This window comes from Epinephelus fuscoguttatus, linkage group LG22, assembly GCF_011397635.1.
Source record: "Epinephelus fuscoguttatus linkage group LG22, E.fuscoguttatus.final_Chr_v1".
Taxonomy (NCBI): domain Eukaryota; kingdom Metazoa; phylum Chordata; class Actinopteri; order Perciformes; family Serranidae; genus Epinephelus; species Epinephelus fuscoguttatus.
In genome coordinates this window covers 24,718,726-24,731,966 of record NC_064773.1, presented here as the reverse complement: position 1 = coordinate 24,731,966, position 13,241 = coordinate 24,718,726, and the positions used below count along the sequence as shown (strand labels likewise).

Sequence of the window (13,241 nt, the reverse complement as noted above, 5' to 3'; positions counted from 1 at the left end):
TGCACTCAGACCATACTCGTAAAAAGCACATTATCCATACCAGACGCTCGTTTCATACATGTGTTTGGCTCAACCCTATGGCAATATGTTAGCAAACAGTTGCCTGTTTACACATTCAATAGATATGGAACAACATTAGCATTCATTCAGAGTTGTTTTTTGGTGACCCGGCAAATGTAAGTCAAATATTCACTCTCACTCACACACACACTCTCTCGCTCTGTTTTGGTCTCCACCAACTCCTGAGGGGAATTTCTCTCTCTTTAGCTGCTGAATGCTCCAATATTTTCACCAGCGAGTTGCTAACTTTGTCTGAATGTCACTTGGTGCTGGGCATGTAGCGAAGAGTGATTCATCAGAGGTTTTCCAGAGCTAAAAACAGCTGCCTGTCCTGGCTCGAAAAGAGTCCAATGAGAGCAAAACCTACCCAACAAGCTCAATTGTTTCAGTCAGCTCAAGAGAACTGTAGAGTTGAGTTTTAAGTCTGTAAGTTTGTCACTACGATGAATCACTTTCACGTTACACATAATCACTTTATCTGTTGTTAATAAAACATATTGCTTGGTGCAGCTTTAATAGCCAAATTTAAAGGATCCTTTTGAACATGTTTTTGGTTTGTTTTGATGTTACTAAGCAAATTTTGGCTGAGAGTAGGGGTGGGGATATGGCCACACAGTATCCAGGACTTTATATCCTGGTAACCAGAGGACAATTTGAGGGGGCACGAGGGGATGGCGCCATCTGCCCCTTGTTAACTTGCCATCGCTCTCCATCCGGGCCCAGACCCAGACACTGTTGGAAAGAGGAGATTCATAGCTTTCCAATGATATCAGTATTAATTTTGTACAAACATTAACTAAAATGTCATAACAATGACAAGACAATAACAATGACTGTCACCAAACCATGTTTCTGAGAATAAAGACCTTCAAAGTTTGCAGTACGATGACCACAAGGATACATAAGAGAGCCCATTTGCCCTTTAAAGTGGGAGCACAAATTGTTCTGCAGTGGTTATCCAATTTGGAAAGTTGGAAGAATTGCGGTCCATTTGACAAATAAAGATAGCATACACAGTTAGCAATGGATGGCAATATGAACAACTTGGATTCTTTTTCTATGAAAACCCCTTTTGATTCTTTTCATCGGTGAACCCATATGGACTAGAGGAATATGAATAATTGAGGATTGGACACTTTTTTTTGTCTCTTCACAGTTAATCTGAATAAACTGTACTTTGGTGCTCACGATTTCCATAAATCGAACCAATTGATGGGAGGCTCAGCCGATTGGATTGTGGAGAATCTCACCGAGCTAACGCTGTGTAGTATCTTCATATTGACAAAAGTTTAACATTGTATTTTGATGCACAATCCTAAACCACTAAGAACTAGCTCAATCAGGTGAAGAGTGGGATTACGCATTGTATCCACATTTGTGATAATTATTTATCAGAAATCTCATTGTGTAAATATTTTATGAAGCACCACTAGTCAACCCTACAATATCGATATTGAGGTATTTGATCAAAAATATTGTAATATTTGACCTTCTCCATATGGCCCAGCCCTACTCCCATATCATTATTGCTATAAAACTAAATAACTGACTACATAGTGAAGTGAAATTAATTAATTACCAATTAATGACGGATCAGTTTACTCATACACATACCCAGTTACTTCTTCCATATCAGCTTTTTCTATAGCCATTTTAACCTGAGTATTTTTTGGTATAGCTTTACAGTAAAAATCTTGTACATTTTGATATTGTGTAACAGTGCTGCAGCGTTCTCCTCTTGGCATCTTTCCGTTTGAACTTCTTTTAGCCTTTTATGCCTCATTTCCCCTGATGCACTCTAAATGGCTGATTGAAGTGAAGGTTAATGCTGTTGTTATGTTTCATGGCTTAAAACCTCCATAAACCCCCTGCTGCTACAATTATTTATGCAGTTTTGGACTGTTTATGTTACACGGAGAAGATGGAATTTGGCAGAAAATGTAGACTAAGAAGAGCCTTCAGAGGGAAGAGATGAGAACTGACTGACTGAAAGAGAAATGAACCAAGCGCGAAAAAGAGCAAGGGCTGTAAGCGCCTCCGACATTTACATTTTCAGCTCGGCGGGAGTTTGTTCATGCCTGTTTATTTGGTCCGAGCAGCAATAATTTCAGCTGGCAGGCGACACGCCGCTCCTGTTGTTGATAAAAGATTACATCTCTACATTGTTTTCATTTCTGCCAATATATTGAAACAATCAATATTTACATGCCCCTCTTAGTTGGACTAGTCAAAACCACATGTTGTCTCATTGGCCGGCTTCCATTCAACCATCACTGAGTGCGCTGTGAGAAGACGAGGAGACGCAGGGAGAGTGTGGGGCCATATAATAACTGCTGAAAGAATGCCAAATTCCTAGCTATTATAAGTGTTTACTGGCCAGGTCTCCATGAGCTGTTTCCTACATGCTGGGACACTGAGATTGTCTTTGTGTGTAGTCTGTGTCAGTGTGCTATGCATGTGCTTATGAGTGTGAGCATGTGGGTGGGTGCATGCATTCAGTAAATCATGTGGGTGTGCACTTTAGTGTGCATGTGTGTTAGTGTGTTTGGATGAGCATCAGGTGATGAAGGTTTGACAAGGCCCATTCACTTTTCTGAACTACTACTGAGTGTGTGTGTGTGTGTGTGTGTGTGTGTGTGTGTGTGTGTGTGTGTGTGTGTGTGTGAAGGGAACACAGCCAAGCCTTCCCTGTTCTGTCTTACATCAGCCTCAGTTATAGTTGTAAGAAAATGATTGTTGACATAGAGGTGCGCAACGGGCTTCAATTCACTTCTAGTCGTATTCAGTAAAGCCACACACACACATGGTTTTCTGCTCTGCCGAGGTTTCTCACACTCTCATGCTCTTCGGTTCCCCTGCTCATCAGTGCTGTAGTGCGCCTCTGTTCAATGAAACACACAGGAATGTCTCAAATGCTTTTTTTTCGTGTTATCTTTTCCGATGAGAGCTCATGGATGTGGAATTTTCCCAGTCAATCAACAACCAAAGTGGATCTGCTTCAGCTAGAAATAGTCTTCTTTTGTAACAGTGATAGTACGTGTAATTTATAAAAAGAGCTGTTGTTACTCCCTGCTCAATGCAGCTGGAGGAGTTCATTGTCCTTAACTCAATATTTATACATTGCACATGGATAAATAATTGGCATAACCACAGTGGTGAGTCATCACTGTTGTATGTTGGAATGTTAAAGGAATAGTTCCACATTTTGGAAAATACATTTATTCACTTTTTTTGCTAAGAGTTTAAAGTCTAAATGATTAAAGGAATACTACTCAGGCTGTTACTGTAAATTTGTGAAGAAAACTTGTCCTGCATGCCTTCTCGTAGAGCTTGGTGATATGGCTTAAAAATAATATTATGACATTTTCACGCTATATCACCATACAAAATATATATCTCGATATTGTTGAAATCTTGTCTAAACTGCTGTACACTACTAAAACACAAAATTAGATGAACTACAGTTATGATAAAGATAAATAAAGTAGTTACCGTCTCAACTAAGATAAATAAGTACTGTTATGATTAAGTTTTGTTGTAATGAAACACATTAAAGCGTAACCACTGGAACTTTTATTCTGAAGCATCTGCTTCGTTGTGGGCACGAAGTTGATGTTTTTGTTGAACGTGAACTTTCCAGTCAACAGTTAGCTGTTAGCAGTAAGTAGAAAGTTAAACTGCTACAGCAAAGTCATTAAAAATCAAGGTTTTATTCACTGTGAGCAGGGAAATAAACCAAAAGCTCTCCAGTTTATGTAATCATAATATTTGAAAGTGGCACTGGTGCTCCATTGTCGCAAAATGCTACTAAACTGTCATGGTCTGATCCAATAAAGTTAAAGTGCCGTCATACTGCTATAATACTTTAAATGAAGTACTGTTAAAATAAAGTCAAATAAAGTATTAGCATCAAAGTGGAACCACTGATGTATTTTTCTTGAAGCACCCAGCTCATCTTGGGCTGAAAGTGTTGATATTTTTGTGGTGAACTTATAGATTTTGTTCAACAGGTAGATGTTAGCAGTTTGCAGAAACTTAAACTGTTGCCTTTAAACATGAGGATTTATTCATTATGAGCTTGAAACAAACTAATAGCTCTTCTGTTCATATATTAGTAATATTTACAAGTCACAACCAAATAGTACAGGTACAGGTACAAAAACATGCTTTGTCTGTTAAATTCATTAAGTTTAACTGTTACTGAAGTGCCATTTACTGTGATGATTTATTCACTGTAAGCTGGAAACAAAGTGACAGCTCTCCAGTTCTCAATAATAATAATATTTGCAAGTCACACATGTGCTCCCTGGTCACAAAATGTGACTGAATAGTGGCAGTCTGAAGCCCTGCATAAGACATACTTGACCAGCACAGTGCACACACACTGTTGCTCAGGAGAAAGTTTTCTGGAGGAATGAGCGTGTGACATACCATGTTTGTGAGTTTTTCTCTGTGTGTATGTCAAATTCAGATGCAAAGAGTCTACCGGCATGACTGTGTTGAAACACAGTATTGCCAAAGTACATTGTACAAGGTCTCAATGTCTCATGAAAGAGAACCGAAACAGTGAGTCTCATGCTGGTACCTTAAAAAAAAAAACAGACAAAAAAGACAATTTATACTTGATTTTTGCGATATAGTCATTCAGTACATCCCTCGTGCAACAAGCAGCAATACATCAAATATATATGTATCACCCACCCCTACCTCTGCGGTGAATGAAGAATCCAAAAAAAGGCAAACACGCATCACAAATTCAAGTCATTGGGGACACATTTAACAACCGTATAATTCTATCAAAACATCCATTTACAAACTCTCACACTACTGCTGCAGTATGATCCAAGTCTCATTAACCAATATGCGTGCACATGCTCAGGCACCCTCAGGGCACGCTACTTCATAGATTGAAGTTTTTCATATCGTAAGGTTTTCGTGAAAAGGCATGTGTTTGGGAAGCTTTGAGCATATTTATGGATAAATGAGACTTAGATGACGTTGAAAGAGTGGTCTTTTTTTTTTTTTTTTAAACAAAGTTTAGGTAGCACGTAGTGAGTAAATGATATACAAATGATTCTTTTGTGTGTGAAGTATTCTTTCAATGCCACAAAAAATCATTTCATCCAGCCAAGAAAAATAATCCCCTAGTAAAACCACAACAACTCACAAGGGTTTAAAGCCCCTTCTTTTCGTCTAAGCTAAGCTAAGCTAAGCTAAGCTAACGTCTCTTAGCTATATCTTCATACGTATTGTACAGACATCAGTCTTCCATAACTGTCAAACTGCTCCTTTAATGTTTAATGTAAATTATTTAAGACTTTGCTAAATATACAATGTTCATTTTGCATCTCGTCTTTGATGTCCTTTTTGGGAAGTGTCTATTTTTGACATTTCCCTCTGTCTCCTCCTCCTCCTCCCTCTTTCTTGTCATACTCCATCTCCTCCTCTCATTCCTTATGCATCCCCTCGATCCTCGTCTTCTTCTCCCCTGGGTGTCACTGTCTTTCTGTCTCCTTCTCCTGCTTCCTCCTTCTCATCCTCCCCCTGCCTCATCCCTCTTCTCCTCATCTTCCTCCACTTTCATTTTCAACCCCTCATTCTCCTTGTTTTTCTCCTCTTTCTTCTCACCCTCTTCCTTCCCCTTCTCTCCTAAAACCTCCTCCTGCTTCTCCTCTTACTTTCACATCATCCTTCTTCTCATCTCTTCCTCTTGGTTCGCTCTTTTGATCATGTTCGTCCACTTAAATTTTCAAATCCACGTTACCCCCTCCTCAGTTAGTCTCCTGTACTCCATCTTCTCCTCTTCCTTTTCCCCGTCCACTTCCTCTTTCTTTCTCTCCACCATCCTCCTCTTCATTCTTTACATCTGTGCCGGCCCCTCCTCCCCCCTGAGAGACCAGGAAAGGGCCGAGGAAATAACACCCATCCTCCGTGAATGAGCCATGCCAAATAATCCCCGCCCTGGGTGAATGGACCGTTCCAAACATGACCCGGTCCTGCATCGTAAACCTGTTGGTTCTGTCAGGAAGAGAGATACAGATAAAGAGACAGGGAGGGAGAGATTGAGCCACGTATGTCAACTTACAACTCGCCACATCAGCTTGGAAAAGAGTTCAGCTATGTTGTTGCAGATTTTTTTTAAGCTTGACCTTACTCTTTTCACTCCCCAGAAGTTGTTATATTTATGTTTTATATGCATGCTATGCTGCCTCATTCATCTGCGAGCAAGAATAAATGCAGTTGAGGGGAATTCTAACATTGTGTATTCTTGGAGGCGGCCCAGCAGAGAGCAGGGTGGGGAAGAGAGACAGACGGGGTACGCTGTGGTTCTTTGGGCCGGCAGTAGGAAGGGAAATAGTCCAGAGAGGCCAGCGTGGGAATGGGTCAGCATTTCTGACAGCGTAAGCAGAGCCCCCACCCTCTTTCCCTCCCCCTCCCCTTCTCCCTCTCCCTCGCCATCTCCATCCCTCCCTTCTCTCCCCTCCCCTCTGTTCACAGCAGCTTTTCTTTTCCTCTCTACTTTTCCTCCCTCCCTTCCCTCAGTCCCTCTCCACTCCTCTCGAGGAGGGGTGAAGAAGTCTTTTCTCATGGGCTTCTCCCAAATTGTTTTCACTGACATTTCTGAGATATTTCGTTGTAAAGAAAATATTTGGACATATTTCTCCCTAATAGGCTCGCTGATGGCGATGTTTTGTGTGTCTGTTCTGTCCACGCAGACAGTCGCTTTGTGAGTGCAGAATCCTGTACACTGCACTATGCGGCAAAAAACTCATGGAAATTAGGAATTCACGCAAGTGTGAGACAAGACTTTGTATTTCCTTTTCAGCTACAACATAGTTGCCACATGTGACGTGCGTATTAGCCGTCAGTCAGTAGTTTGCTTTCCTTCCAAACTGCACTTGGCCACCCAAGAAATGGGCATCTGTTGCACACTACACTCTGGCAGACACACATACCTGCAGTTTATAACTGTGGCTGCACATCATTCGGCACAGGAAGAGATGTCGTCTATGATAAAATCTGCAGATTACTCCATTTTCCATTATCGTGCACGCCCTTTCCTTCCCCGTTTTTCATTTCCCACTTCTCCTCTTTATCCTCACTCTCCATTTCACTCGCTCTTTCTTTTTTTTTTTTTTTCTCCCCCTATCCGAGCTTCCACCTCTCTCCATATTTCTGTGTCAGTATGCTGATAGAGTTTGGGGCCTAGGTAAGGAGAGGGATATTAAATCAGGGCTTTGGTTGTGTACGCGTCTCTAGCCAAGGCTGTGATTGACAGGAATGCTAATTCAGCTTTTAGGAGTTTGTTCTTCTCTCCTGCTGAGGAATCTTTAACCCTGAGATTGTCGTTGTCACCGCCACCAAGGACTTTTTTGTTCCATTTTTAGCTGTTGTCTTTTTCTCTTTCTCATGACATTTGGGGCTGTTTCTGGGATGGTGCAGTCCTTCGGGAGTTAAGGCAGTTGTTTCACAGCTTTTTTCTTCTTTTTTTTTTCCACACAGTAACAACACATCACTCCGGTATTTTAAATAAGATTTATTAGACTTTCTACTGCGGGGAAACTCAATTGAAGTAGGCGGAATATGAATGTAATTGGAAAAAAAATGAGAAAATATTTATTCAAAGCAGGACTGTGTAACTTCTAAAAGAAGAAATAGCACGTCCCTGCTCTTCAAAACAAAGAAAGTTGAATTCTTAAGCAGTAAAACACTTCTCACTCTAATTCACATGGGTTTATTTGCAACTGTACTTTGTCTGGTGTGACCAGTAGCTCATTGTGGCTAATAATAGCTGATGTTTGCAAAAGGGACAGTTTACCCCAAAATCAAAACTACATATTTTACCTCTTACCTGTAGTGCTGTTGATCAATCTAGATTTTTTTGGTGTGTGTTGCTGAGTATTGGAGATATCGGTTCTAGACATGTCTGCCTTCTCTCCAATATAATGGAACTAGATGGCACTCAGCATGTGCTGGTCAAAACGCCAAAAATAAAAATAAAATCGTTAAAAAATCTCAACAGCAATGTCTCTTTCCAGAAATCATGACCTAGTTAAGATAATCCACAGACCTTGTGAGTAGTTTCATGTAGGAACTATTTTCTCTCTACTGAACAACACCCACCAACTGTATCACTGCGCTAATGTTCCACAGTCCTCCCCACTGAAGGAGAGAGAATGTCCAGCTTGTTCTCATCCCTAGGTCATCAAACATGTTGATGTCACACTCCTCAATGCCAAGGCACCCTTTAGTGTCTTTATAAGATGCACCAGGCTTTCAGCTTACTCCAGTGTAACCCATCCATGGCAATACTTGATGCTGAGAGCAGCTGACATAGTATAAAGAGCGAGGAGGTCCACATAGGGCAGGAAGGGAGGTGATAAAGTCACCAAAAAGGACTTTTATGCTATTCGTGTCTCATGTGAAACCAAAGCTTAGTCTTGTTTTTTAAGTTACGTAACTTAGGGACTTACGTCTTGTGTGCAACCAAAAGCCTTGTTGTCTCAACATAACATTACATAACAACAAACATATTTACTTTAATTCAAAACATGATATTTTTTCTAAACCAAACTGTTTCACAACATTAACCATGTGTTACAATGTGTTTCAGCTGTGCGTCACATAGATCCACTAAAAGGGGCCCAGTGCGTCACTGTTAGACGCAGAGGGGTGTGATAAATCCTCAACCTGGGGATGAGAACATGTTTGGATTTCAAGTTTCATTGAGCCAGTTAACGTTACAGCCAAAGTTTACGCCATTAATATTTAAAATTCGCACTGTAAGGAGCAGAAGCCTCTCATTCATGAGTAGATGCACGCTTCCTTCTGCTCGTTGATACAGTTGGTGGGCGTAGTTTGGTACAAAGAAAGTCGTTCCTACCTGAAACTGCTCACAAGGTCTGTGGATTTTCTTGAGAAACTGGGTAGATATTATTACTGAGTCAGTCTGCCTTTCTCCTTGACTTGTGCTTTGTTGCTTTACCTTTTAGTTTTTAACATATATTAGCACTTGTGGCCACAGAGGCTGGTGTTACACAGGCTAGCTTTAAGGTTGTAAACAGTCTAACTTATCTGGATTAGATCAGCTTTCTAGCCTTATAAATGCTGAATTATCAGAACTTAGCACACACATGCACATGTGTAAATCATTGCCTGATGTCACTGATGTGACCGTCCCGTAGGACCAGCTTGGGCGTTAACCGATTCATCTGCTCTGTTATGACAACATTCCTCATCGGATAGAGAGAAACAGGAGGCGGACAGAACAGCGGAGGGGAAGGAAAGGAAGAGGAAAACTGTTGTTCACAAGCTGTAAAACCTCACATAAACTCAGGCAGCTTTAGCTCGGCTCACCACACATGTTGCAATTAACATGCAATAGCACGCTTCACTGGCTGACCTCAAAGGCGGCGCTGGGATGTTAGGTAGCTAAGCATGTGGTTAGCAGTGGGAGTGTAAAGATCAGTCGGAGCAACACAGATCAAGCATGGAGCTGAGTTCATAGATGTCAGGTGGCCAGAAACACAGCCATTTGGGAAATGATACTGTTCTTTGGAGTAAAAGAAAAATTTTGTCTCTGATAATGTTGTACTGTCGAATTGTTATGATGCTTCAATTCATAAAACAATATCAAATATACTTTTAGGTGTAGCCTGTTTCACTAAACCTCTCCACTTTTATGCCTGTTAGATTGTCTAAATTCCCCAAAGTGACCTGGAGAGGCTCCAGTCAAAGGCCTCAACTTGTTGCTTTCAATCAAATGTAAGCACATAAATATACAGTAGTTCTCCGGCCAACTAGATTGCGAACAATGGAGTTGTGTTGATGACTGTTACGCAGCCGCACCCTTTACTTAAACCACTGCATTTAATATAGACATGCATAATCCACTGCATGTCTGCTTTGGATTTTGCTCTGTTAAGGATATGGGCGGTTTGTTTTTACAGTAGATTTTTTTTCCCTGAGACGAGAAAGAAGCAGTTCTCAAATTCTTAATGTCTAATGCAAAAAAAGATTTTTATCTGTGATATTGTAGACATGACCTGGTGTGAACTTGCCTCATCTACTCTATCCCTGACCAGTTATGCAAAGTATTACGTACATTACCTTAGGGGAACTGTGTTTCACACTGTTAAATATATTAAAGCGTTAAGTCTCATCCACTTATGTGCATGCACACATTCTTAGGCTGTGAAAGAAATAAATTGGGGAAGTTATATTATCGGGGTTTCCGAGGGTAAGTCAGCAAAACTGAGCTTGTGTCAAGAATTTTGTCCAAACAAGACGCAAAAAGCTCCCTCCACCCATTTTTATCATAAAGAGATCTTCTTTTTTTAACCTCAGTTTGCTTACTTCTCTTAAAGGAAAATATAGAAAGCATTTTTTTTAAACTTTCTTGCTAAGAAATAGATGAGAAAATTGATACCACTTGTATGTCTGTCTGTTAAATACACAGCTACAGCCAGCACCCAGTTAGCTTAGCATAAAGGCTGGCAACAGGAAGAGGCAGCTTTACTAAACAAGAAAAGGGGAATAAATTAAACAAACAATATAAAACATGTCAAAAGGACAGTTTGAGTTTTTTAAAGTGGGGCTATATGAGATACATATCTGTAGTCAGTGTATTATATACAGTAGATGGCAGTCAGCACACAGATAGGAGTCTCCACAGAAGGTTCCCCCTCCCTCTCGTTTGGCCTGTTCAGTCCACTGTTCAGTTCTTCCTTTGTATACTTTGGTTCACAAAGTCATCCCTTTGTCTCCACACTGAACAGCATTTCGTCATCGCTGTCATAATCACTCAGTTTTTGTATTTTCTTGTGTATGTTGTCTCTTCCATAAATCTCTGAGAGTCTGACCCAAAAAGCTGTCCTGCGGCGTGACACAGTGAGCGGCACAGTTGGGCATTTTTGCGTAGGAATATGGAAGTTATAAGGTTAAGAAAATGTTGCGTCAAAGTAGGGGTGGGTGATATGGGCCTGAAATAATATCAAGATATTTCAGGGTATTTTTGCGATAACGATATTCATGGCAATAAAAACTAAAATTATCTCTGATTTTTTTTTTAGTTAGTAAACAACAAACAGTAACTCAGAGTGAGATTCAGATTCTGTATACAATATTAACAGTTTAACAACACAAATTACACATTTAAACAGCTCTCAAATAAGAAAAAAGTACCCTGGGATCTGTATATATAAATCAACAGGTGATTTCCTTCTCTTTTAGCAAAATCATAAATGATTAAGTTTTTTTTTTTTTGTTTCCACCTGGACCTTTATGCTCTGCCATTTCTCCTCTAATCATCACGCTGTTATGCTACCATAACTACTGCACGTTCACATATATGTAGTTTTTTGTCAAGCCATAAGCGTGACGTAAGTGTACATTACCAATGGTTTAATCACTTTATGATATCTGAAACTGGTTCTCTTTTACAAACCACTGCGGAGTTGGTAATAACTTTGCTTTCAGCCATGTTTATTGTTGCTGTAGGTAACAGTATGACGTCAATATGTCAACAAGTAGAAATATCGCGAGTCTCACAATATGAATTTTTCATGATATTAAAAATTATACCAGTATTATCATGAACGAGCTGATATGGCACACCCCTATGTCAAAGGAAAGGGCTGTCTGACAGCAGGGTAAAGCAGTGAAAATATTGTAAATATTAGTCCACTTAGACTGATACTGACCTTTTAAGGTAGGGCTTTTTTAAGTAGCTAAAATGGGTTTTGCTGTTAGCCGTAATCCACTGCAATGTACAGCAGAGCTTCTGGCATGCTACTTCTGTCTGTTTCTGGAAACAGGGAGCATACCGACCGCCATTCATTATACTATAGATAAGTATCTGACACAGCCCCACCTAAAAAAAAGCTACCCCTTGAGTTGATGACTTTTAGAGATTCTGGTAAGCAGATTTAATTTAACCTTTGGGCAGAGCCATGGCCTAGCCTTTTACCCCTGCTTCCAATCACAAGACTGATTTATGGTCGGGCACTTGACTTTTTTGATGAGTGCCGCTCGATTGAAAACACATATTTTTGACACTTTCTTTCATGTCGCACACCTGGAGAATGTTGTTTTGTTGCGAACACCATCATATTTTGTTGTGCAATGTGATTGGGTAGTCACAGCGAGTCTGTCTGACACATCTACTGGAGTATTATGTGTACCGGCGTGAGCAATATAGGGCCGGATCCGTGTGACCAGATCATCAGAACGGTTGGCAGACATCTAAAGATACTGAAAGTCCATCTACTTGTCCATATTCCTTATTTGTTGGACAGTAACATTTTCACCCTATAGCTACCTTGTTTCAATCAATGGACACATGACCACCTTCGTTTTTTGCGTTGCTGTTGTCTTCTTCATAGATAAAGTTTAAATTCTCATCCTCTTGAAGTAACTCAAAGATTTCATCAAATCCCTCCATTTTCAAAATGCAGTAGCACAAACATACATTGAAAATGTTGTGTGGCTCTTTACATTCTGTCAATCACCAATCATTAAAAGTGCCGAGCACCTTGACATAAATTAGGATTTAGTGCGAAGCTAACCTAACTCTGTGTGGCTTCATGTTTAGCATACAGATATGAGTGTGGTATTAGTTCTCTAACTCTCTGCAAAAAAGCAAACAAGTGCTTTCCAAAAATGTCATACTTTCTTTTAACTTGGAAGGTGCTGAAATGAGTATCTCAGCAAAACTGAGGTTTTGACTAGAATGTTATTAAAGCAAGAAGCAGTATCTGAAAAATAAAGTTTTGCCTCAGTTTTGACTCAAGAGATTTTTTTTTTACTTCAGTTTGTTAACCCCCAAAAAATGTGATTTGTAGATTTAATGTATTAAATTCCTTGTAGAAATAAAAACTTTCAAGGTTAGTGGTTGTTTTGCAGTGCATAAGCACATACGCACAGCCCCCTGCAGTTTGCTGTGTTCCAACACTGACCAGACCAGTATGAGCTGTGGGCCCAGAAGCACTGCTTCTCTGGCTCTCTCTTATCCTCGGCCAAGCCAAGTCTCCAGGCTGAGTTTTTATCAGCTCGTGAAAACTGCAGCCACGATAAGAAGTATTGGTTGTTGCACAGCTGACAGGTCAGTTTGATAGGAGGGGAAAAAAAAAAAGCTCCGGACAAATCCACCAGGTTTGGTCACCGTGATGATTGCAGTCCAA

At 40.2% G+C, this 13,241-nt stretch overlaps 1 protein-coding gene across 6 annotated transcripts in view; it reads left to right on the top strand.

Moving 5' to 3' along the window:
* The window catches only part of cald1a (caldesmon 1a), a 90,230-nt gene that overhangs the window by 39,954 nt on the left and 37,035 nt on the right, over positions 1–13,241 (top strand). The gene's annotated exons all lie outside the window — the stretch shown is intronic.